The sequence below is a fragment of the Cardiocondyla obscurior genome, unplaced genomic scaffold (genome assembly GCF_019399895.1).
Source record: "Cardiocondyla obscurior isolate alpha-2009 unplaced genomic scaffold, Cobs3.1 scaffold43_0_327834, whole genome shotgun sequence".
NCBI classification, from domain to species: Eukaryota; Metazoa; Arthropoda; class Insecta; order Hymenoptera; family Formicidae; genus Cardiocondyla; species Cardiocondyla obscurior.
In genome coordinates, this window is record NW_027228793.1 from 21,254 (window position 1) to 46,485 (window position 25,232).

At 32.6% G+C, this 25,232-nt stretch overlaps 1 long non-coding RNA gene and 1 pseudogene across 1 annotated transcript; one reads left to right on the plus strand and one right to left on the minus strand.

The window, feature by feature from the left end:
* Positions 1-3,571: 3,571 nt before the first annotated feature.
* LOC139112701 (uncharacterized) lies at positions 3,572-18,099 on the plus strand. Its single transcript, XR_011547412.1, has 2 exons — positions 3,572-15,113; positions 15,190-18,099. It is a non-coding gene; the product is annotated as an uncharacterized lncRNA (long non-coding RNA).
* Positions 18,100-23,578: 5,479 nt separating this feature from the next.
* On the minus strand, positions 23,579-24,958 carry LOC139112703 (uncharacterized; annotated as a pseudogene).
* Positions 24,959-25,232: the final 274 nt, after the last annotated feature.

Sequence of the window (25,232 nt, forward strand, 5' to 3'; positions counted from 1 at the left end):
TTGAGAAGTAGAAATTTCCTATACAAATGGACGACACATCAGTCAGAGTAAGGAAGGAAAGAATCTTAAAACAATCGATGTAATAAATCGCATATATTTCGCAGTAAGTAGTAAGTCAAAATTTCTAGGTTATACATCGGTAGGCTACCTTCTTTCGAGAAAGGTTTTTCTACATATGCTGAAATATCACGATGCTAACAATTACTCGAGAGACTTTGCGTTGACGGTGACTGTCTCGGTGTGTTAAAAAGTTAACGTATATTAAAGACTATTTCAATGAAGCTCGTCTCAGATAATTTATGTCTTGAAAAAAAATTATATACGATTCAATTCGGAATAATGTGATAAATATTACTGAGAGTAATTGCAAAATGACGACAAAGAAAGTTCAAAGCACAGAGTTAATAGTGAAAAGTATTAATTTACATTAATGTAACCTGAGCATTATAAGTTAATATTCAAGCCACAAAAGTTTGGCTGTAGATTAAAACTTCTATGAAAAGTTTTTTTTTGTATGAAGTTGCTAATCTACACTTAAAATTGCAGAGCAGATTTGCACAGCAACATCGTTGATAACAACAATGTTAAAATCAATTTTATTAAGCAATAAACCCACATCGGCAACAGAAAACACAGATTTAAAATAAAAAATAAAGTTGCCTGAATTAAAAAAAAAAATTATTAATTTGACACTTAGATAACATAAATCATTTCAATATACATTTAAAAGTAGATAAAGAAATAGTGAAGAACGGGTCGATTAACGCAAAATTTAAATTGAAAAAAATACATCTTACTGTAAAATCTGAGATTTAGCAACTGGCTGTACATTAAAAATAGACAAAAATCTTCCTGCAAATACTTTTATGATTTAAAAGATGCTAATACATTCTCCAAATTGATTTACAAAATTGTAATCATGTAACGAAATTAATGTCGAAGTTAAATCAAAATAACTAACAATTTAAATCACATCGGCACAAGTAAACTTTAATTTATCATGAAACATAAGGTAGCCAAAATTGAAAAGTACAATTATTAATTTGATACTGATATAATAAAATCTTGTAGAATTGCTTAAAAGAAGAAGAAGATGTAGTGAGTGAACGGGTCAAATAACGCTAAATTGAAATTTGGAAAAAGTACATCGTACAGTAAAATCTGAGATTAACATATATCTGAAAACTGAAACTAAGATGAAAATGTTAATGCAAATTATTTTTTAGTTTAAAAATTGCTAATTCACTCTCCGAATTGTTTTACAAAATTGAGGACAGGTAACGTAACTAACATCCAAGCTAAAATAAATTTCACAAATAATTTGAGTCACATTGACACCAAAAAACTTTGATACAACATAAAATATAAAATTGCTTCAAGTTAAAAAAAAAAATTATTTATCTGAAACTTGTATGTAGAAAATTTTGTAGATTTATATGTAAAAACTAAAGAAATACTGATAGAACTGGTCGAATAACGCAAAACTGAAATTTTGAAAATCCACATCTTAATGTAAAATCTCAGATTTAGCAAATATCAGTATATCGTGAATTGATGAAAAGTTTGCTGCAAAATTCTTTTAAAGTTAAAAAGTTGCTAAGTCACCCTCCAAATTGTTTTACAAAATTGTGGGCACAGGTAACGTAACTTATATCCAAGCTAAACTCATTTTCACAAATAATTTAAGTCACATTGACACCAGGAAACTTTGATGCAGCATGGAATATAAAATTGCTCCAAGTTGAAAAAAAAAAAAACAATTATTAATCTGATACTTGTATGTAAAATATATTGTAGATATATATGTAAAAAAGTTAAGAAATAGTGATAGAACGGGTCAAATAACGCAATACTAAAATTAGAAAAAAGTACATCTTACTGTAACATTTGAGATGTACCAAATATTTCAATACATCGAAACCCGATGGAAATCTTATTGCAAATTTTTTTCAAGTTTGAAAGAGTCTAATTTACCCTCTAAATTGATGTACAAAATTGTAGACGGGTTACGTTATTAATATCAAAGCTAGCGTCAATTTTGCAAATATTTCAAGCCGTATTTGTAACAAAATGCCACATTTCGTGCTGAAAATTAAGGTTACCACTCTCGTTAATCTTTGATCTGTTTTGTGATGTTATTAGAGTAGTATATGATCGATACCCGTTTCATTTGATGACGAATTAACAGTTGCTTGTTAAAAAGTGTTCTATGTATATTATTTGGCACTGTAAACTTTAACTGGTTCCAAATGTTATTTCATGTTTATGTCAGCACCTGCGTGAGTTTGTTATGTGCTCTTAATATATTTAATTCTAAAATCAAAAATTTCTGCGGAATACTTATTTCTTTGCTACCAGTTTTTTGTCGGTAGCAAGTTCATCGTCTAGCCGCTGCTTGTTCGAGGGCGTGCTCGCGGCTACTAACTGAAACGCGTACATCGTCGCGTAGTCATATTTAGTACGAAATCGGGATTGCCACATAAAAGTACGTCATGCATACATCGCAATTGAGAAGTAGAAATTTCCTATACAAATGGACGACACATCAGTCAGAGTAAGGAAGGAAAGAATCTTAAAACAATCGATGTAATAAATCGCATATATTTCGCAGTAAGTAGTAAGTCAAAATTTCTAGGTTATACATCGGTAGGCTACCTTCTTTCGAGAAAGGTTTTTCTACATATGCTGAAATATCACGATGCTAACAATTACTCGAGAGACTTTGCGTTGACGGTGACTGTCTCGGTGTGTTAAAAAGTTAACGTATATTAAAGACTATTTCAATGAAGCTCGTCTCAGATAATTTATGTCTTGAAAAAAAATTATATACGATTCAATTCGGAATAATGTGATAAATATTACTGAGAGTAATTGCAAAATGACGACAAAGAAAGTTCAAAGCACAGAGTTAATAGTGAAAAGTATTAAATTTACATTAATGTAACCTGAGCATTATAAGTTAATATTCAAGCCACAAAAGTTTGGCTGTAGATTAAAACTTCTATGAAAAGTTTTTTTTTGTATGAAGTTGCTAATCTACACTTAAAATTGCAGAGCAGATTTGCACAGCAACATCGTTGATAACAACAATGTTAAAATCAATTTTATTAAGCAATAAACCCACATCGGCAACAGAAAACACAGATTTAAAATAAAAAATAAAGTTGCCTGAATTAAAAAAAAAAATTATTAATTTGACACTTAGATAACATAAATCATTTCAATATATATTTAAAAGTAGATAAAGAAATAGTGAAGAACGGGTCGATTAACGCAAAATTTAAATTGAAAAAAATACATCTTACTGTAAAATCTGAGATTTAGCAACTGGCTGTACATTAAAAATAGACAAAAATCTTCCTGCAAATACTTTTATGATTTAAAAGATGCTAATACATTCTCCAAATTGATTTACAAAATTGTAATCATGTAACGAAATTAATGTCGAAGTTAAATCAAAATAACTAACAATTTAAATCACATCGGCACAAGTAAACTTTAATTTATCATGAAACATAAGGTAGCCAAAATTGAAAAGTACAATTATTAATTTGATACTAATATAATCTTGTAGAATTGCTTAAAAGAGGAAGAAGATGTAGTGAGTGAACGGGTCAAATAACGCTAAATTGAAATTTGGAAAAAGTACATCGTACAGTAAAATCTGAGATTAACATATATCTGAAAACTGAAACTAAGATGAAAATGTTAATGCAAATTATTTTTTAGTTTAAAAATTGCTAATTCACTCTCCGAATTGTTTTGCAAAATTGAGGACAGGTAACGTAACTAACATCCAAGCTAAAATAAATTTCACAAATAATTTGAGTCACATTGACACCAAAAAACTTTGATACAACATAAAATATAAAATTGCTTCAAGTTAAAAAAAAAAATTATTTATCTCAAACTTGTATGTAGAAAATTTTGTAGATTTATATGTAAAAACTAAAGAAATACTGATAGAACTGGTCGAATAACGCAAAACTGAAATTTTGAAAATCCACATCTTAATGTAAAATCTCAGATTTAGCAAATATCAGTATATCGTGAATTGATGAAAAGTTTGCTGCAAAATTCTTTTAAAGTTAAAAAGTTGCTAAGTCACCCTCCAAATTGTTTTACAAAATTGTGGGCACAGGTAACGTAACTTATATCCAAGCTAAAATCATTTTCACAAATAATTTAAGTCACATTGACACCAGGAAACTTTGATGCAGCATGAAATATAAAATTGCTCCAAATTGAAAAAAAAAAAAAAACAATTATTAATCTGATACTTGTATGTAAAATATATTGTAGATATATATGTAAAAAAGTTAAGAAATAGTGATAGAACGGGTCAAATAACGCAATACTAAAATTAGAAATAAGTACATCTTACTGTAACATTTGAGATGTACCAAATATTTCAATACATCGAAACCCGATGGAAATCTTATTGCAAATTTTTTTCAAGTTTGAAAGGGTCAAATTTACCCTCTAAATTGATGTACAAAATTGTAGACGGGTTACGTTATTAATATCAAAGCTAGCGTCAATTTTGCAAATATTTCAAGCCGTATTTGTAACAAAATGCCACATTTCGTGCTGAAAATTAAGGTTACCACTCTCGTTAATCTTTGATCTGTTTTGTGATGTTATTAGAGTAGTATATGATCGATACCCGTTTCATTTGATGACGAATTAACAGTTGCTTGTTAAAAAGTGTTCTATGTATATTATCTGGCACTGTAAACTTTAACTGGTTCCAAATGTTATTTCATGTTTATGTCAGCACCTGCGTGATTTTGTTATGTGCTCTTAATATATTTAATTCTAAAATCAAAAATTTCTGCGGAATACTTATTTCTTTGCTACCAGTTTTTTGTCGGTAGCAAGTTCATCGTCTAGCCGCTGCTTGTTCGAGGGCGTGCTCGCGGCTACTAACTGAAACGCGTACATCGTCGCGTAGTCATATTTAGTACGAAATCGGGATTGCCACATAAAAGTACGTCATGCATACATCGCAATTGAGAAGTAGAAATTTCCTATACAAATGGACGACACATCAGTCAGAGTAAGGTAGGAAAGAATCTTAAAACAATCGATGTAATAAATCGCATATATTTCGCAGTAAGTAGTAAGTCAAAATTTCTAGGTTATACATCGGTAGGCTACCTTCTTTCGAGAAAGGTTTTTCTACATATGCTGAAATATCACGATGCTAACAATTACTCGAGAGACTTTGCGTTGACGGTGACTGTCCCGGTGTGTTAAAAAGTTAACGTATATTAAAGACTATTTCAATGAAGCTCGTCTCAGATAATTTATGTCTTGAAAAAAAATTATATACGATTCAATTCGGAATAATGTGATAAATATTACTGAGAGTAATTGCAAAATGACGACAAAGAAAGTTCAAAGCGTAGAGTTAATAGTGAAAAGTATTAAATTTACATTAATGTAACCTGAGCATTGTAAGTTAATATTCAAGCCACAAAAGTTTGGCTGTAGATTAAAACTTCTATGAAAAGTTTTTTTTTTGTATGAAGTTGCTAATCTACACTTAAAATTGCAGAGCAGATTTGCACAGCAACATCGTTGATAACAACAATGTTAAAATCCATTTTATTAAGCAATAAACCCACATCGGCAACAGAAAACACAGATTTAAAATAAAAAATAAAGTTGCCTGAATTAAAAAAAAAAATTATTAATTTGACACTTAGATAACATAAATCATTTCAATATATATTTAAAAGTAGATAAAGAAATAGTGAAGAACGGGTCGATTAACGCAAAATTTAAATTGAAAAAAATACATCTTACTGTAAAATCTGAGATTTAGCAACTGGCTGTACATTAAAAATAGACAAAAATCTTTCTGCAAATACTTTTATGATTTAAAAGATGCTAATACATCCTCCAAATTGATTTACAAAATTGTAATCATGTAACGAAATTAATGTCGAAGTTAAATCAAAATAACTAACAATTTAAATCACATCGGCACAAGTAAACTTTAATTTATCATGAAACATAAGGTAGCCAAAATTGAAAAGTACAATTATTAATTTGATACTAATATAATAAAATCTTGTAGAATTGCTTAAAAGAAGAAGAAGATGTAGTGAGTGAACGGGTCAAATAACGCTAAATTGAAATTTGGAAAAAGTACATCGTACAGTAAAATCTGAGATTAACATATATCTGAAAACTGAAACTAAGATGAAAATGTTAATGCAAATTATTTTTTAGTTTAAAAATTGCTAATTCACTCTCCGAATTGTTTTGCAAAATTGAGGACAGGTAACGTAACTAACATCCAAGCTAAAATAAATTTCACAAATAATTTGAGTCACATTGACACCAAAAAACTTTGATACAACATAAAATATAAAATTGCTTCAAGTTAAAAAAAAAAATTATTTATCTCAAACTTGTATGTAGAAAATTTTGTAGATTTATATGTAAAAACTAAAGAAATACTGATAGAACTGGTCGAATAACGCAAAACTGAAATTTTGAAAATCCACATCTTAATGTAAAATCTCAGATTTAGCAAATATCAGTATATCGTGAATTGATGAAAAGTTTGCTGCAAAATTCTTTTAAAGTTAAAAAGTTGCTAAGTCACCCTCCAAATTGTTTTACAAAATTGTGGGCACAGGTAACGTAACTTATATCCAAGCTAAAATCATTTTCACAAATAATTTAAGTCACATTGACACCAGGAAACTTTGATGCAGCATGAAATATAAAATTGCTCCAAATTGAAAAAAAAAAAAAAACAATTATTAATCTCATACTTGTATGTAAAATATATTGTAGATATATATGTAAAAAAGTTAAGAAATAGTGATAGAACGGGTCAAATAACGCAATACTAAAATTAGAAATAAGTACATCTTACTGTAACATTTGAGATGTACCAAATATTTCAATACATCGAAACCCGATGGAAATCTTATTGCAAATTTTTTTCAAGTTTGAAAGGGTCAAATTTACCCTCTAAATTGATGTACAAAATTGTAGACGGGTTACGTTATTAATATCAAAGCTAGCGTCAATTTTGCAAATATTTCAAGCCGTATTTGTAACAAAATGCCACATTTCGTGCTGAAAATTAAGGTTACCACTCTCGTTAATCTTTGATCTGTTTTGTGATGTTATTAGAGTAGTATATGATCGATACCCGTTTCATTTGATGACGAATTAACAGTTGCTTGTTAAAAAGTGTTCTATGTATATTATCTGGCACTGTAAACTTTAACTGGTTCCAAATGTTATTTCATGTTTATGTCAGCACCTGCGTGATTTTGTTATGTGCTCTTAATATATTTAATTCTAAAATCAAAAATTTCTGCGGAATACTTATTTCTTTGCTACCAGTTTTTTGTCGGTAGCAAGTTCATCGTCTAGCCGCTGCTTGTTCGAGGGCGTGCTCGCGGCTACTAACTGAAACGCGTACATCGTCGCGTAGTCATATTTAGTACGAAATCGGGATTGCCACATAAAAGTACGTCATGCATACATCGCAATTGAGAAGTAGAAATTTCCTATACAAATGGACGACACATCAGTCAGAGTAAGGTAGGAAAGAATCTTAAAACAATCGATGTAATAAATCGCATATATTTCGCAGTAAGTAGTAAGTCAAAATTTCTAGGTTATACATCGGTAGGCTACCTTCTTTCGAGAAAGGTTTTTCTACATATGCTGAAATATCACGATGCTAACAATTACTCGAGAGACTTTGCGTTGACGGTGACTGTCCCGGTGTGTTAAAAAGTTAACGTATATTAAAGACTATTTCAATGAAGCTCGTCTCAGATAATTTATGTCTTGAAAAAAAATTATATACGATTCAATTCGGAATAATGTGATAAATATTACTGAGAGTAATTGCAAAATGACGACAAAGAAAGTTCAAAGCGTAGAGTTAATAGTGAAAAGTATTAAATTTACATTAATGTAACCTGAGCATTGTAAGTTAATATTCAAGCCACAAAAGTTTGGCTGTAGATTAAAACTTCTATGAAAAGTTTTTTTTTTGTATGAAGTTGCTAATCTACACTTAAAATTGCAGAGCAGATTTGCACAGCAACATCGTTGATAACAACAATGTTAAAATCCATTTTATTAAGCAATAAACCCACATCGGCAACAGAAAACACAGATTTAAAATAAAAAATAAAGTTGCCTGAATTAAAAAAAAAAATTATTAATTTGACACTTAGATAACATAAATCATTTCAATATATATTTAAAAGTAGATAAAGAAATAGTGAAGAACGGGTCGATTAACGCAAAATTTAAATTGAAAAAAATACATCTTACTGTAAAATCTGAGATTTAGCAACTGGCTGTACATTAAAAATAGACAAAAATCTTTCTGCAAATACTTTTATGATTTAAAAGATGCTAATACATCCTCCAAATTGATTTACAAAATTGTAATCATGTAACGAAATTAATGTCGAAGTTAAATCAAAATAACTAACAATTTAAATCACATCGGCACAAGTAAACTTTAATTTATCATGAAACATAAGGTAGCCAAAATTGAAAAGTACAATTATTAATTTGATACTAATATAATAAAATCTTGTAGAATTGCTTAAAAGAGGAAGAAGATGTAGTGAGTGAACGGGTCAAATAACGCTAAATTGAAATTTGGAAAAAGTACATCGTACAGTAAAATCTGAGATTAACATATATCTGAAAACTGAAACTAAGATGAAAATGTTAATGCAAATTATTTTTTAGTTTAAAAATTGCTAATTCACTCTCCGAATTGTTTTGCAAAATTGAGGACAGGTAACGTAACTAACATCCAAGCTAAAATAAATTTCACAAATAATTTGAGTCACATTGACACCAAAAAACTTTGATACAACATAAAATATAAAATTGCTTCAAGTTAAAAAAAAAAATTATTTATCTCAAACTTGTATGTAGAAAATTTTGTAGATTTATATGTAAAAACTAAAGAAATACTGATAGAACTGGTCGAATAACGCAAAACTGAAATTTTGAAAATCCACATCTTAATGTAAAATCTCAGATTTAGCAAATATCAGTATATCGTGAATTGATGAAAAGTTTGCTGCAAAATTCTTTTAAAGTTAAAAAGTTGCTAAGTCACCCTCCAAATTGTTTTACAAAATTGTGGGCACAGGTAACGTAACTTATATCCAAGCTAAAATCATTTTCACAAATAATTTAAGTCACATTGACACCAGGAAACTTTGATGCAGCATGAAATATAAAATTGCTCCAAATTGAAAAAAAAAAAAAAAAAAATTATTAATCTCATACTTGTATGTAAAATATATTGTAGATATATATGTAAAAAAGTTAAGAAATAGTGATAGAACGGGTCAAATAACGCAATACTAAAATTAGAAATAAGTACATCTTACTGTAACATTTGAGATGTACCAAATATTTCAATACATCGAAACCCGATGGAAATCTTATTGCAAATTTTTTTCAAGTTTGAAAGGGTCAAATTTACCCTCTAAATTGATGTACAAAATTGTAGACGGGTTACGTTATTAATATCAAAGCTAGCGTCAATTTTGCAAATATTTCAAGCCGTATTTGTAACAAAATGCCACATTTCGTGCTGAAAATTAAGGTTACCACTCTCGTTAATCTTTGATCTGTTTTGTGATGTTATTAGAGTAGTATATGATCGATACCCGTTTCATTTGATGACGAATTAACAGTTGCTTGTTAAAAAGTGTTCTATGTATATTATCTGGCACTGTAAACTTTAACTGGTTCCAAATGTTATTTCATGTTTATGTCAGCACCTGCGTGATTTTGTTATGTGCTCTTAATATATTTAATTCTAAAATCAAAAATTTCTGCGGAATACTTATTTCTTTGCTACCAGTTTTTTGTCGGTAGCAAGTTCATCGTCTAGCCGCTGCTTGTTCGAGGGCGTGCTCGCGGCTACTAACTGAAACGCGTACATCGTCGCGTAGTCATATTTAGTACGAAATCGGGATTGCCACATAAAAGTACGTCATGCATACATCGCAATTGAGAAGTAGAAATTTCCTATACAAATGGACGACACATCAGTCAGAGTAAGGTAGGAAAGAATCTTAAAACAATCGATGTAATAAATCGCATATATTTCGCAGTAAGTAGTAAGTCAAAATTTCTAGGTTATACATCGGTAGGCTACCTTCTTTCGAGAAAGGTTTTTCTACATATGCTGAAATATCACGATGCTAACAATTACTCGAGAGACTTTGCGTTGACGGTGACTGTCCCGGTGTGTTAAAAAGTTAACGTATATTAAAGACTATTTCAATGAAGCTCGTCTCAGATAATTTATGTCTTGAAAAAAAATTATATACGATTCAATTCGGAATAATGTGATAAATATTACTGAGAGTAATTGCAAAATGACGACAAAGAAAGTTCAAAGCGTAGAGTTAATAGTGAAAAGTATTAAATTTACATTAATGTAACCTGAGCATTGTAAGTTAATATTCAAGCCACAAAAGTTTGGCTGTAGATTAAAACTTCTATGAAAAGTTTTTTTTTTGTATGAAGTTGCTAATCTACACTTAAAATTGCAGAGCAGATTTGCACAGCAACATCGTTGATAACAACAATGTTAAAATCCATTTTATTAAGCAATAAACCCACATCGGCAACAGAAAACACAGATTTAAAATAAAAAATAAAGTTGCCTGAATTAAAAAAAAAAATTATTAATTTGACACTTAGATAACATAAATCATTTCAATATATATTTAAAAGTAGATAAAGAAATAGTGAAGAACGGGTCGATTAACGCAAAATTTAAATTGAAAAAAATACATCTTACTGTAAAATCTGAGATTTAGCAACTGGCTGTACATTAAAAATAGACAAAAATCTTTCTGCAAATACTTTTATGATTTAAAAGATGCTAATACATCCTCCAAATTGATTTACAAAATTGTAATCATGTAACGAAATTAATGTCGAAGTTAAATCAAAATAACTAACAATTTAAATCACATCGGCACAAGTAAACTTTAATTTATCATGAAACATAAGGTAGCCAAAATTGAAAAGTACAATTATTAATTTGATACTAATATAATAAAATCTTGTAGAATTGCTTAAAAGAGGAAGAAGATGTAGTGAGTGAACGGGTCAAATAACGCTAAATTGAAATTTGGAAAAAGTACATCGTACAGTAAAATCTGAGATTAACATATATCTGAAAACTGAAACTAAGATGAAAATGTTAATGCAAATTATTTTTTAGTTTAAAAATTGCTAATTCACTCTCCGAATTGTTTTGCAAAATTGAGGACAGGTAACGTAACTAACATCCAAGCTAAAATAAATTTCACAAATAATTTGAGTCACATTGACACCAAAAAACTTTGATACAACATAAAATATAAAATTGCTTCAAGTTAAAAAAAAAAAATTATTTATCTCAAACTTGTATGTAGAAAATTTTGTAGATTTATATGTAAAAACTAAAGAAATACTGATAGAACTGGTCGAATAACGCAAAACTGAAATTTTGAAAATCCACATCTTAATGTAAAATCTCAGATTTAGCAAATATCAGTATATCGTGAATTGATGAAAAGTTTGCTGCAAAATTCTTTTAAAGTTAAAAAGTTGCTAAGTCACCCTCCAAATTGTTTTACAAAATTGTGGGCACAGGTAACGTAACTTATATCCAAGCTAAAATCATTTTCACAAATAATTTAAGTCACATTGACACCAGGAAACTTTGATGCAGCATGAAATATAAAATTGCTCCAAATTGAAAAAAAAAAAAAAAAAAATTATTAATCTCATACTTGTATGTAAAATATATTGTAGATATATATGTAAAAAAGTTAAGAAATAGTGATAGAACGGGTCAAATAACGCAATACTAAAATTAGAAATAAGTACATCTTACTGTAACATTTGAGATGTACCAAATATTTCAATACATCGAAACCCGATGGAAATCTTATTGCAAATTTTTTTCAAGTTTGAAAGGGTCAAATTTACCCTCTAAATTGATGTACAAAATTGTAGACGGGTTACGTTATTAATATCAAAGCTAGCGTCAATTTTGCAAATATTTCAAGCCGTATTTGTAACAAAATGCCACATTTCGTGCTGAAAATTAAGGTTACCACTCTCGTTAATCTTTGATCTGTTTTGTGATGTTATTAGAGTAGTATATGATCGATACCCGTTTCATTTGATGACGAATTAACAGTTGCTTGTTAAAAAGTGTTCTATGTATATTATCTGGCACTGTAAACTTTAACTGGTTCCAAATGTTATTTCATGTTTATGTCAGCACCTGCGTGATTTTGTTATGTGCTCTTAATATATTTAATTCTAAAATCAAAAATTTCTGCGGAATACTTATTTCTTTGCTACCAGTTTTTTGTCGGTAGCAAGTTCATCGTCTAGCCGCTGCTTGTTCGAGGGCGTGCTCGCGGCTACTAACTGAAACGCGTACATCGTCGCGTAGTCATATTTAGTACGAAATCGGGATTGCCACATAAAAGTACGTCATGCATACATCGCAATTGAGAAGTAGAAATTTCCTATACAAATGGACGACACATCAGTCAGAGTAAGGTAGGAAAGAATCTTAAAACAATCGATGTAATAAATCGCATATATTTCGCAGTAAGTAGTAAGTCAAAATTTCTAGGTTATACATCGGTAGGCTACCTTCTTTCGAGAAAGGTTTTTCTACATATGCTGAAATATCACGATGCTAACAATTACTCGAGAGACTTTGCGTTGACGGTGACTGTCCCGGTGTGTTAAAAAGTTAACGTATATTAAAGACTATTTCAATGAAGCTCGTCTCAGATAATTTATGTCTTGAAAAAAAATTATATACGATTCAATTCGGAATAATGTGATAAATATTACTGAGAGTAATTGCAAAATGACGACAAAGAAAGTTCAAAGCGTAGAGTTAATAGTGAAAAGTATTAAATTTACATTAATGTAACCTGAGCATTGTAAGTTAATATTCAAGCCACAAAAGTTTGGCTGTAGATTAAAACTTCTATGAAAAGTTTTTTTTTTGTATGAAGTTGCTAATCTACACTTAAAATTGCAGAGCAGATTTGCACAGCAACATCGTTGATAACAACAATGTTAAAATCCATTTTATTAAGCAATAAACCCACATCGGCAACAGAAAACACAGATTTAAAATAAAAAATAAAGTTGCCTGAATTAAAAAAAAAAATTATTAATTTGACACTTAGATAACATAAATCATTTCAATATATATTTAAAAGTAGATAAAGAAATAGTGAAGAACGGGTCGATTAACGCAAAATTTAAATTGAAAAAAATACATCTTACTGTAAAATCTGAGATTTAGCAACTGGCTGTACATTAAAAATAGACAAAAATCTTTCTGCAAATACTTTTATGATTTAAAAGATGCTAATACATCCTCCAAATTGATTTACAAAATTGTAATCATGTAACGAAATTAATGTCGAAGTTAAATCAAAATAACTAACAATTTAAATCACATCGGCACAAGTAAACTTTAATTTATCATGAAACATAAGGTAGCCAAAATTGAAAAGTACAATTATTAATTTGATACTAATATAATAAAATCTTGTAGAATTGCTTAAAAGAGGAAGAAGATGTAGTGAGTGAACGGGTCAAATAACGCTAAATTGAAATTTGGAAAAAGTACATCGTACAGTAAAATCTGAGATTAACATATATCTGAAAACTGAAACTAAGATGAAAATGTTAATGCAAATTATTTTTTAGTTTAAAAATTGCTAATTCACTCTCCGAATTGTTTTGCAAAATTGAGGACAGGTAACGTAACTAACATCCAAGCTAAAATAAATTTCACAAATAATTTGAGTCACATTGACACCAAAAAACTTTGATACAACATAAAATATAAAATTGCTTCAAGTTAAAAAAAAAAAAATTATTTATCTCAAACTTGTATGTAGAAAATTTTGTAGATTTATATGTAAAAACTAAAGAAATACTGATAGAACTGGTCGAATAACGCAAAACTGAAATTTTGAAAATCCACATCTTAATGTAAAATCTCAGATTTAGCAAATATCAGTATATCGTGAATTGATGAAAAGTTTGCTGCAAAATTCTTTTAAAGTTAAAAAGTTGCTAAGTCACCCTCCAAATTGTTTTACAAAATTGTGGGCACAGGTAACGTAACTTATATCCAAGCTAAAATCATTTTCACAAATAATTTAAGTCACATTGACACCAGGAAACTTTGATGCAGCATGAAATATAAAATTGCTCCAAATTGAAAAAAAAAAAAAAAAAATTATTAATCTGATACTTGTATGTAAAATATATTGTAGATATATATGTAAAAAAGTTAAGAAATAGTGATAGAACGGGTCAAATAACGCAATACTAAAATTAGAAATAAGTACATCTTACTGTAACATTTGAGATGTACCAAATATTTCAATACATCGAAACCCGATGGAAATCTTATTGCAAATTTTTTTCAAGTTTGAAAGGGTCAAATTTACCCTCTAAATTGATGTACAAAATTGTAGACGGGTTACGTTATTAATATCAAAGCTAGCGTCAATTTTGCAAATATTTCAAGCCGTATTTGTAACAAAATGCCACATTTCGTGCTGAAAATTAAGGTTACCACTCTCGTTAATCTTTGATCTGTTTTGTGATGTTATTAGAGTAGTATATGATCGATACCCGTTTCATTTGATGACGAATTAACAGTTGCTTGTTAAAAAGTGTTCTATGTATATTATCTGGCACTGTAAACTTTAACTGGTTCCAAATGTTATTTCATGTTTATGTCAGCACCTGCGTGATTTTGTTATGTGCTCTTAATATATTTAATTCTAAAATCAAAAATTTCTGCGGAATACTTATTTCTTTGCTACCAGTTTTTTGTCGGTAGCAAGTTCATCGTCTAGCCGCTGCTTGTTCGAGGGCGTGCTCGCGGCTACTAACTGAAACGCGTACATCGTCGCGTAGTCATATTTAGTACGAAATCGGGATTGCCACATAAAAGTACGTCATGCATACATCGCAATTGAGAAGTAGAAATTTCCTATACAAATGGACGACACATCAGTCAGAGTAAGGTAGGAAAGAATCTTAAAACAATCGATGTAATAAATCGCATATATTTCGCAGTAAGTAGTAAGTCAAAATTTCTAGGTTATACATCGGTAGGCTACCTTCTTTCGAGAAAGGTTTTTCTACATATGCTGAAATATCACGATGCTAACAATTACTCGAGAGACTTTGCGTTGACGGTGACTGTCCCGGTGTGTTAAAAAGTTAACGTATATTAAAGACTATTTCAATGAAGCTCGTCTCAGATAATTTATGTCTTGAAAAAAAATTATATACGATTCAATTCGGAATAATGTGATAAATATTACTGAGAGTAATTGCAAAATGACGACAAAGAAAGTTCAAAGCGTAGAGTTAATAGTGAAAAGTATTAAATTTACATTAATGTAACCTGAGCATTGTAAGTTAATATTCAAGCCACAAAAGTTTGGCTGTAGATTAAAACTTCTATGAAAAGTTTTTTTTTTGTATGAAGTTGCTAATCTACACTTAAAATTGCAGAGCAGATTTGCACAGCAACATCGTTGATAACAACAATGTTAAAATCCATTTTATTAAGCAATAAACCCACATCGGCAACAGAAAACACAGATTTAAAATAAAAAATAAAGTTGCCTGAATTAAAAAAAAAAATTATTAATTTGACACTTAGATAACATAAATCATTTCAATATATATTTAAAAGTAGATAAAGAAATAGTGAAGAACGGGTCGATTAACGCAAAATTTAAATTGAAAAAAAATACATCTTACTGTAAAATCTGAGATTTAGCAACTGGCTGTACATTAAAAATAGACAAAAATCTTTCTGCAAATACTTTTATGATTTAAAAGATGCTAATACATCCTCCAAATTGATTTACAAAATTGTAATCATGTAACGAAATTAATGTCGAAGTTAAATCAAAATAACTAACAATTTAAATCACATCGGCACAAGTAAACTTTAATTTATCATGAAACATAAGGTAGCCAAAATTGAAAAGTACAATTATTAATTTGATACTAATATAATAAAATCTTGTAGAATTGCTTAAAAGAGGAAGAAGATGTAGTGAGTGAACGGGTCAAATAACGCTAAATTGAAATTTGGAAAAAGTACATCGTACAGTAAAATCTGAGATTAACATATATCTGAAAACTGAAACTAAGATGAAAATGTTAATGCAAATTATTTTTTAGTTTAAAAATTGCTAATTCACTCTCCGAATTGTTTTGCAAAATTGAGGACAGGTAACGTAACTAACATCCAAGCTAAAATAAATTTCACAAATAATTTGAGTCACATTGACACCAAAAAACTTTGATACAACATAAAATATAAAATTGCTTCAAGTTAAAAAAAAAAAAATTATTTATCTCAAACTTGTATGTAGAAAATTTTGTAGATTTATATGTAAAAACTAAAGAAATACTGATAGAACTGGTCGAATAACGCAAAACTGAAATTTTGAAAATCCACATCTTAATGTAAAATCTCAGATTTAGCAAATATCAGTATATCGTGAATTGATGAAAAGTTTGCTGCAAAATTCTTTTAAAGTTAAAAAGTTGCTAAGTCACCCTCCAAATTGTTTTACAAAATTGTGGGCACAGGTAACGTAACTTATATCCAAGCTAAAATCATTTTCACAAATAATTTAAGTCACATTGACACCAGGAAACTTTGATGCAGCATGAAATATAAAATTGCTCCAAATTGAAAAAAAAAAAAAAAACAATTATTAATCTCATACTTGTATGTAAAATATATTGTAGATATATATGTAAAAAAGTTAAGAAATAGTGATAGAACGGGTCAAATAACGCAATACTAAAATTAGAAATAAGTACATCTTACTGTAACATTTGAGATGTACCAAATATTTCAATACATCGAAACCCGATGGAAATCTTATTGCAAATTTTTTTCAAGTTTGAAAGGGTCAAATTTACCCTCTAAATTGATGTACAAAATTGTAGACGGGTTACGTTATTAATATCAAAGCTAGCGTCAATTTTGCAAATATTTCAAGCCGTATTTGTAACAAAATGCCACATTTCGTGCTGAAAATTAAGGTTACCACTCTCGTTAATCTTTGATCTGTTTTGTGATGTTATTAGAGTAGTATATGATCGATACCCGTTTCATTTGATGACGAATTAACAGTTGCTTGTTAAAAAGTGTTCTATGTATATTATTTGACCGTTGATGATTAGAGATAGAAGGAAAAGGATGAGGCAGGTCTGGGTAACTTGACCTTATAATCTCGAGATACACAACCGAAAGCTGCGATAAGAGTCAATGTTTAGAGAGACAATATGACATCTTATTTAAGCTGCGTGACCGGTGGCCGCTTATTTTGATAAGGTGATAGAAAAATCATCTGTTATCAGGGATGGGGCCGGTGCGACTTAAGGTAAAAATAATTAGAAAAGTCAGATTTATAAAAAAAACAAAAACAAGTATATTTCCGTAAGATTACAATAGAAAAATGTATAAGTGAAATTAATAACAAATTTGACTAATAGTATAATATTATAATTATAATCCACAAAGATGCTAAGAAACTGGAGGGGAATAGAAATTTCACAGTTGTGATTCCGGAAGAATGAAAGAAATAGAATGATCGGGATGATAAACGTAAATGACAGGATCGTTATCGGATAATTCGGATTTGACGGTTGGAAGAGGGAAGGATTGAGGTTCCTGAGGTTCTTGAGGCGGGTGAGGATATTTGGTTGCTACTTGATCAAGGAAATGTCGGTATCGATGATTAGGCAAAGGAGAGAAAAGAGAAGAGAAAGAATGTGAAAAATTTGGGAGAGGAACCGGTGGGGGAGTAAGAGAGGCAAACGAAGCAAGGCGGTGTGGTGATGCGATCGGAGTTGGAGAATACGATGGGCCTTGGGCCTCGCAATAATCCGCGTAAAGTCGGTGTTCGGGGTAGCACACTTTACAATCGTAACTTCCGCCGCATGGCATAGGAAGTTTTCTTTTAAGTTCAACAAGTAAGTAATCGTAGTCAGACGTATGGTTATTAGACTCAGCGGAAGAGCGTGGTTGCGTTCAGCTCACTATAAATGAGCGATTTTCAATTTAGAAATAGAAGACTGTATTTCGAAAAAATGAGAGTTCGACTTACTACTAAAGCGGTTTTTTAACAAAGGCTGATCGAGCGTTGAAATTGGCTTTGGCGTCTAATCGTCCTTCTGGCGGATCAGCAAATTCGTGAGACTAGTGGATTAGTGCGTCCGGAGGATCGGCGGATTTGAGCGGCTAGCGGATCGGTTGGTTTGAGCGGCTAGCGGATCGGCTGGTTCGTCCTTCGGTTCGGAACACTCGGAGTAGTCACACGAATCGCGGGTAAAATAATGCCAGGTGCCAAGAGACTTTTTGATAGTGAGTTTCTGTTCCGCCAGCTCGCGCTTTTTATACAATTCAAAAGGGCGTTGTTTACGGATGCCACGCGCACCGCTTATCATAGGGCCGTCTGAATCATTTTTCCAAATTTTCCGTTGTTATAGATAATAACTCTTTTCTTAAAAACAATCCACTTGACCTTTCATTTATTATTAGTCATCTTTGTGGATTCGGAATGTTCTAGAAAGAAAGAAATTAAAAAGGGGTGGACGTAACACCCCCGGCCTTAGACAAATGCTGAGGTTTGAGAGCTCGGCATTTGCGAGATGGAAATGAGAGGGTTAATTTCTTTTTTTCGCGAATAACTTAAAAGATATCTTAAATTAATTGGTTGTTTTTAGTTCCAGACAAAACGTTTTTATCAGTAAATAAGAAAAGATTTTTTTTTTTATCTTTTAAAAGATTTTTTTGATGTTTTATCTGAAAGTAACCACGGTTTCTTATATATTTTCTATTTATAAAAACGTATGTATATTGATATAGAGAAAAAAAAAATTTATATACTGGGATAACAAGTCCCGATTATTTGAAATGAATCTTGCCCGAATCCGAGCCGGATGACCATTTCCTTAAGGTCGTCGACGGCTACCTCGTTTTTATGGTCGATCCTGAAGGTGATGGCTGCGCTGGTCTCGTGTAGGTGACGGCGGATTTTTATCCATCCCATTAGTCCTTTGAAGAAGGCCTTAGATACCGCTATGGCTCATTCGGACCACTCGTGCTTTTCGTTCAGTGGTCGCAGGTAGGCGAGGCCGCAGGGGATGGCTGGCCAACGGAGATGGCAGAAACGGTCCTCCAGGAGGTAAATCTCGAAGAACGGGACCTTGATGGTTCGGCCCCAATCCCGCAAGGCGACGTATACCGTCTTGTCGATGGTGTAGAGAACCTCTCCCCGTCTCCATATGTGTTCTTCTTTTATCGCTACCACGATGTTGTCTTTGATTTGGTCGGGCGGAATGTGCATCAACTTGCTTTTTCTTTCCACTCTTCTGGTCAGGTCTTCTGTCAGTTCTTCCAGTTCCTCCTGGCTGTTAAGCAGCTGTACCCAGAAGAGCGAGGGGGAGCTGACCTTGATTATCCGGGTCTTGAGTTTTCCTCTGGTTAGTAACTTGGTGTTGATGTGCACAATTCTTGATTCGGTACTCATTTTCTAAAGATGTGATGGTGTTAGTTAGTTTTATTTTATTTTAAGATTAGTAGGAGTTTTATTTATAGGAAAAGGAAAAGAAAATTTTATTGTTTTATTATTTTATATATATATATATATATATATATATATATATATACAGGGTGTTTGATTCGAGGTGTCACGCCCGAAAAATTTAAATAGAGAATTAAATTTTAAGAAAAAAAGTCCTTTACAATTTTTTAAAATTTTTTACCGTTTTTGAGAAAAAAATTAAAATATGTTAGCGTAAGAGTGACAAAGAGGACACGCGGACTGAGCGCGACAGACGACGGCTAGTATTTTTAAGAATGATAGTAAACCGAGCGGCGATAAGAGAGTCGCGGCGAGTCTTCGCGGCGAAGACAAACAAACGCGTTCGCACGATCGATATCATTCACACCGATACTTTAAGGTCGCATCTTATTTATTGTTCACAACATTTTTAGTAATTGAACGTAAAATGAGAAGGAAATAATGCGCTATCATTTCCTCACCACCTTGCGGTAGATAGCATGGTGCGTTTTTTTTATAGTGGTATCCCCGATAGGACTATTCCACTTTTAGCGCTTAATGTAAAAGTTGTTCGAAGTGCCCTCCCCTCTGCTGTAAGCAGAGTTCGGCCCTTCGAACAACATCGCACGTCGCACGGTGCACCATTTCCGGTGAAATAGTCGCAAACGCCGCAACAATAGCTTCGCGTACGTCATTAACAGTTCTGTTTCGTTGGGGTTCTACTAGATTTTTAATATGACCCCATAAAAAAAATCTAATACGGTCAAATCTGGTGACCGTGCCGGCCAGGACATTGGGCCACCACGACCCATCCATCTGTCGCCGAAATGCGCATCCAAAACTTCGCGCACTGCCAGGCACGAATGAGCCGGTGCTCCGTCGTGCTGATAGATTATTCGCCTTCTTGTTTCCAGAGGCACGTCTTCTAATAGTCCCGGTAACACATTTTCTAAAAAATGCTGGTAACTTTCTCCGGTTAATCGCGGAGGAAGGAAATGTGGACCGATCTGAATTGAATAAAAGAAAATATGCGTTACAAAATGTTTAATAAAATAATCTGTTATCTGTTTATACTTACCACTTGATTACCGACGACTCCCGCCCATACATTCACGGTCCATCGATACTGGAATGCTCCTTGTCGTATCATATGCGGATTTTCGTCCGACCAATACAAGTGGTTTCTTGAATTAAAAACACCGTTTGGTGTAAATGTAGACTCGTCGGTCCATAAAATAATATCGGGAAACGATGCGTTTCGCCGACATTTTGCAAGGAACTCTGTAAAATAAATGATTTTTAACAATTATTATTCTCTTTAAAATTAAAACAAAAATAAATTATTAATAAAAATACCTTCGCAAAACCGGAGCCGTGATCCAAAATCCCTCGGTAAAAGCTGCTGTACTCGTTGATCGTGGTACGGGTGTAACATATTTTCTCGAAGAGTATTGTGCACCGTGTATGTTGATAAATGAAGATGATGTGCCGCACGACGTACACTCATTCTCGGCTGATCAGAGAATAAGTCGAGCACTCGTTCTTCATCTTGCACTTGATGTCGCGCAGGTGCATTATTTCGATTATGCACAAGACATCCCGTCTCGCGTAATCTCTGCACTACGCGGAAAATTGTCCGGTTGCACGGATAATGTGCTCGCCCAGGAAACCGTTCGATGTACAATTCGGCAGCACGAGTGGCGTTTTCACCGGCTAGCCCATAGGCTATTATCATATCCGTATATTCTTGTGGAGTATAACTTCCCATTTTAACAGATTGTCACACCACGAATACTAGATGACTAGTGACTGCTTTAAAAAATTTTGTTATCACAATTCTTGACAAAAACAATTGTACGTAGATTTTTTGATCGGAAAAATTTACACGTAGATAAAACCACGTCAAAAATACACGCATTGCAATTGTTTTGTCTAGTGACTGCTTTAAAAAATTTTGTTATCACAATTCTTGACAAAAACAATTGTACGTAGATTTTTGATCGGAAAATTTACACGTAGATAAAAACCGATCAAAAATCTACGTACAATTGTTTTTGTCAAGAATTGTGATAACAAAATTTTTTAAAGCAGTCACTAGTCATCTAGTATTCGTGGTGTGACAATCTGTTAAAATGGGAAGTTATACTCCACAAGAATATACGGATATGATAATAGCCTATGGGCTAGCCGGTGAAAACGCCACTCGTGCTGCCGAATTGTACATCGAACGGTTTCCTGGGCGAGCACATTATCCGTGCAACCGGACAATTTTCCGCGTAGTGCAGAGATTACGCGAGACGGGATGTCTTGTGCATAATCGAAATAATGCACCTGCGCGACATCAAGTGCAAGATGAAGAACGAGTGCTCGACTTATTCTCTGATCAGCCGAGAATGAGTGTACGTCGTGCGGCACATCATCTTCATTTATCAACATACACGGTGCACAATACTCTTCGAGAAAATATGTTACACCCGTACCACGATCAACGAGTACAGCAGCTTTTACCGAGGGATTTTGGATCACGGCTCCGGTTTTGCGAAGGTATTTTTATTAATAATTTATTTTTGTTTTAATTTTAAAGAGAATAATAATTGTTAAAAAAATCATTTATTTTACAGAGTTCCTTGCAAAATGTCGGCGAAACGCATCGTTTCCCGATATTATTTTATGGACCGACGAGTCTACATTTACACCGAACGGTGTTTTTAATTCAAGAAACCACTTGTATTGGTCGGACGAAAATCCGCATATGATACGACAAGGAGCATTCCAGTATCGATGGACCGTGAATGTATGGGCGGGAGTCGTCGGTAATCAAGTGGTAAGTATAAACAGATAACAGATTATTTTATTAAACATTTTGTAACGCATATTTTCTTTTATTCAATTCAGATCGGTCCACATTTCCTTCCTCCGCGATTAACCGGAGAAAGTTACCAGCATTTTTTAGAAAATGTGTTACCGGGACTATTAGAAGACGTGCCTCTGGAAACAAGAAGGCGAATAATCTATCAGCACGACGGAGCACCGGCTCATTCGTGCCTGGCAGTGCGCGAAGTTTTGGATGCGCATTTCGGCGACAGATGGATGGGTCGTGGTGGCCCAATGTCCTGGCCGGCACGGTCACCAGATTTGACCGTATTAGATTTTTTTTTATGGGGTCATATTAAAAATCTAGTAGAACCCCAACGAAACAGAACTGTTAATGACGTACGCGAAGCTATTGTTGCGGCGTTTGCGACTATTTCACCGGAAATGGTGCACCGTGCGACGCGCGATGTTGTTCGAAGGGCCGAACTCTGCTTACAGCAGAGGGGAGGGCACTTCGAACAACTTTTACATTAAGCGCTAAAAGTGGAATAGGCCTACCGGGGATACCACTATAAAAAAAACGCACCATGCTATCTACCGTAAGGTGGTGAGGAAATGATAGCGCATTATTTCCTTCTCATTTTACGTTCAATTACTAAAAACGTTGTGAACAATAAATAAGATGCGACCTTAAAGTATCGGTGTGAATGATATCGATCGTGCGAACGCGTTTGTTTGTCTTCGCCGCGAAGACTCGCCGCGACTCTCTTATCGCCGCTCGGTTTACTATCATTCTTAAAAATACTAGCCGTCGTCTGTCGCGCTCAGTCCGCGTGTCCTCCTTGTCACTCTTACGCTAACATATTTTAATTTTTTTCTCAAAAACGGTAAAAAATTTTAAAAAATTGTAAAGGACTTTTTTTCTTAAAATTTAATTCTCTATTTAAATTTTTCGGGCGTGACACCTCGAATCAAACACCCTGTATATATATATATTTTAAATTTTTTATTTATTATTTTTTTATTTATTATTATATTTTTTTTATTTTGTTTTCTTTTTTATTATATATTTTTTATTCTTTTAATTCGAACGTATACGTTGCTGTTTTTTCTACTGTAATGGTTGGATAAACTTTTGGATGTAAATTTTCCATCTCCAGATGATTCTGGGTGAACGTTGTTTCTGGAGCTTGCTTAGGAGCGCTGGCCTTCCTGTATTCGTTTTTTCCTTTTCCCAGATGTAGTAGTAGGTTGGTTATAAAGTCCCAGATTGCTCCTATAAGGTAGATTGACCATCCATAAACCGTGTGTAAGTCATAGCCATGTACGAGAGTATCTATTAACAATTTTATGGCTCTGCAAGCGAGATATATTCCCATTAATCCTACACTAATATTGCCAAAAATTAAAAATTTGCTCCAAAATTTTTGCCCGGTTGATATTGCGATTTTTTCTATTGATGCTTTGTCAATTAAATTTGAAATTGAGCCTCCATGGACTAATGTTGGTTCGCCCATGATTCCTCTTGCAAGGGTGTTAAGAATTGCTGGTCGTTCGGCTAAAAACATTATGTGGTTCTTCAAATCATCTAAATCCGTTTGTGTATATATTCCGCTTGTAGCTAATGATCCTGGGCTCACATACTTCCAAGTCGGTCTTGTCATTGGTTTCATGACAGTAGGACGCACTGATTCCACTGGTCTCGGCAAAAATTTGTACCAAGAATTATCTAGTCTGAACATTGCTGGAGCTAAAGGGTTGCAATTTATTTGAGTTTCTTACTGTAATAATATATGTGTTTGTGGTGTTAGAAAATAGGTTTCGTTTCCTCGTATTACTGGAAGTTGATCATAACATTCGTCTGTGCTTGCAATTTTTACTTCTGTGGGTACACATTTTATAATGTGAACTACTTCTCCTGTTGATACGGCCATGTATCCTGGTCCTTTCATAAAGTGGAAAACGAAAATGTCTGGTGATTGCGTCGCTATTGCCAAAGAGTTTCTTAATAATTGCAATTCTAATCTACATTGTTCCAAAATTACATTTCTGTATAATAAATTAATATGCTGCCGTACATGTCTTTCTACGTAAACAAATTTTGAGTTAACGTATGTGAATAAATCGTAGGATGCCGAGGATCTGTAATTTTTAAATATATATCCATTCGGATCAGTTCAAAATATTACTAATTTCGGATGTTCAGTCTGCGTTAATGTAAATCCGCAGCTTGTATATTTGCCCGTTCTGGTTAAGGCAAATACTATATCTCGTTGGTTTATGGTATACACGATCTGAGGTGGTTCCATGTTATGGTCAGTTATGCTTTCGGCAATTCCTCTGTATAAAAGACTGTATCCTCGAAGATTGCAAGTGTCGCTCGGCTGAGGATCCCAGAAAGTATTTCCTCCTTTCATGTCGGTGCAGTGTGTAGCTTTTAATTCGCACACAACTCCAGATTTTAATAACACTTGATTAGAATTTAGTCGAATGTTTGCAGAATAATCTTGTAGTTATTTTAATGGTGCTTAATACGATGACTTGCTCCCATGTTCCGTAAGGATCGGAGTGGGCAGCTCCGGAACAGACTCCGTCGTTGTCCACACTTCCGGCCAGGACCACAGGGCGGCTTGCAGTGGCATTCGGTTTTAATCCGGTTATTAGAGTGTTTCCAATTGTAAAGGTTCCATCTAGATGCATATGTTGACATACTTCTATAACGACTTC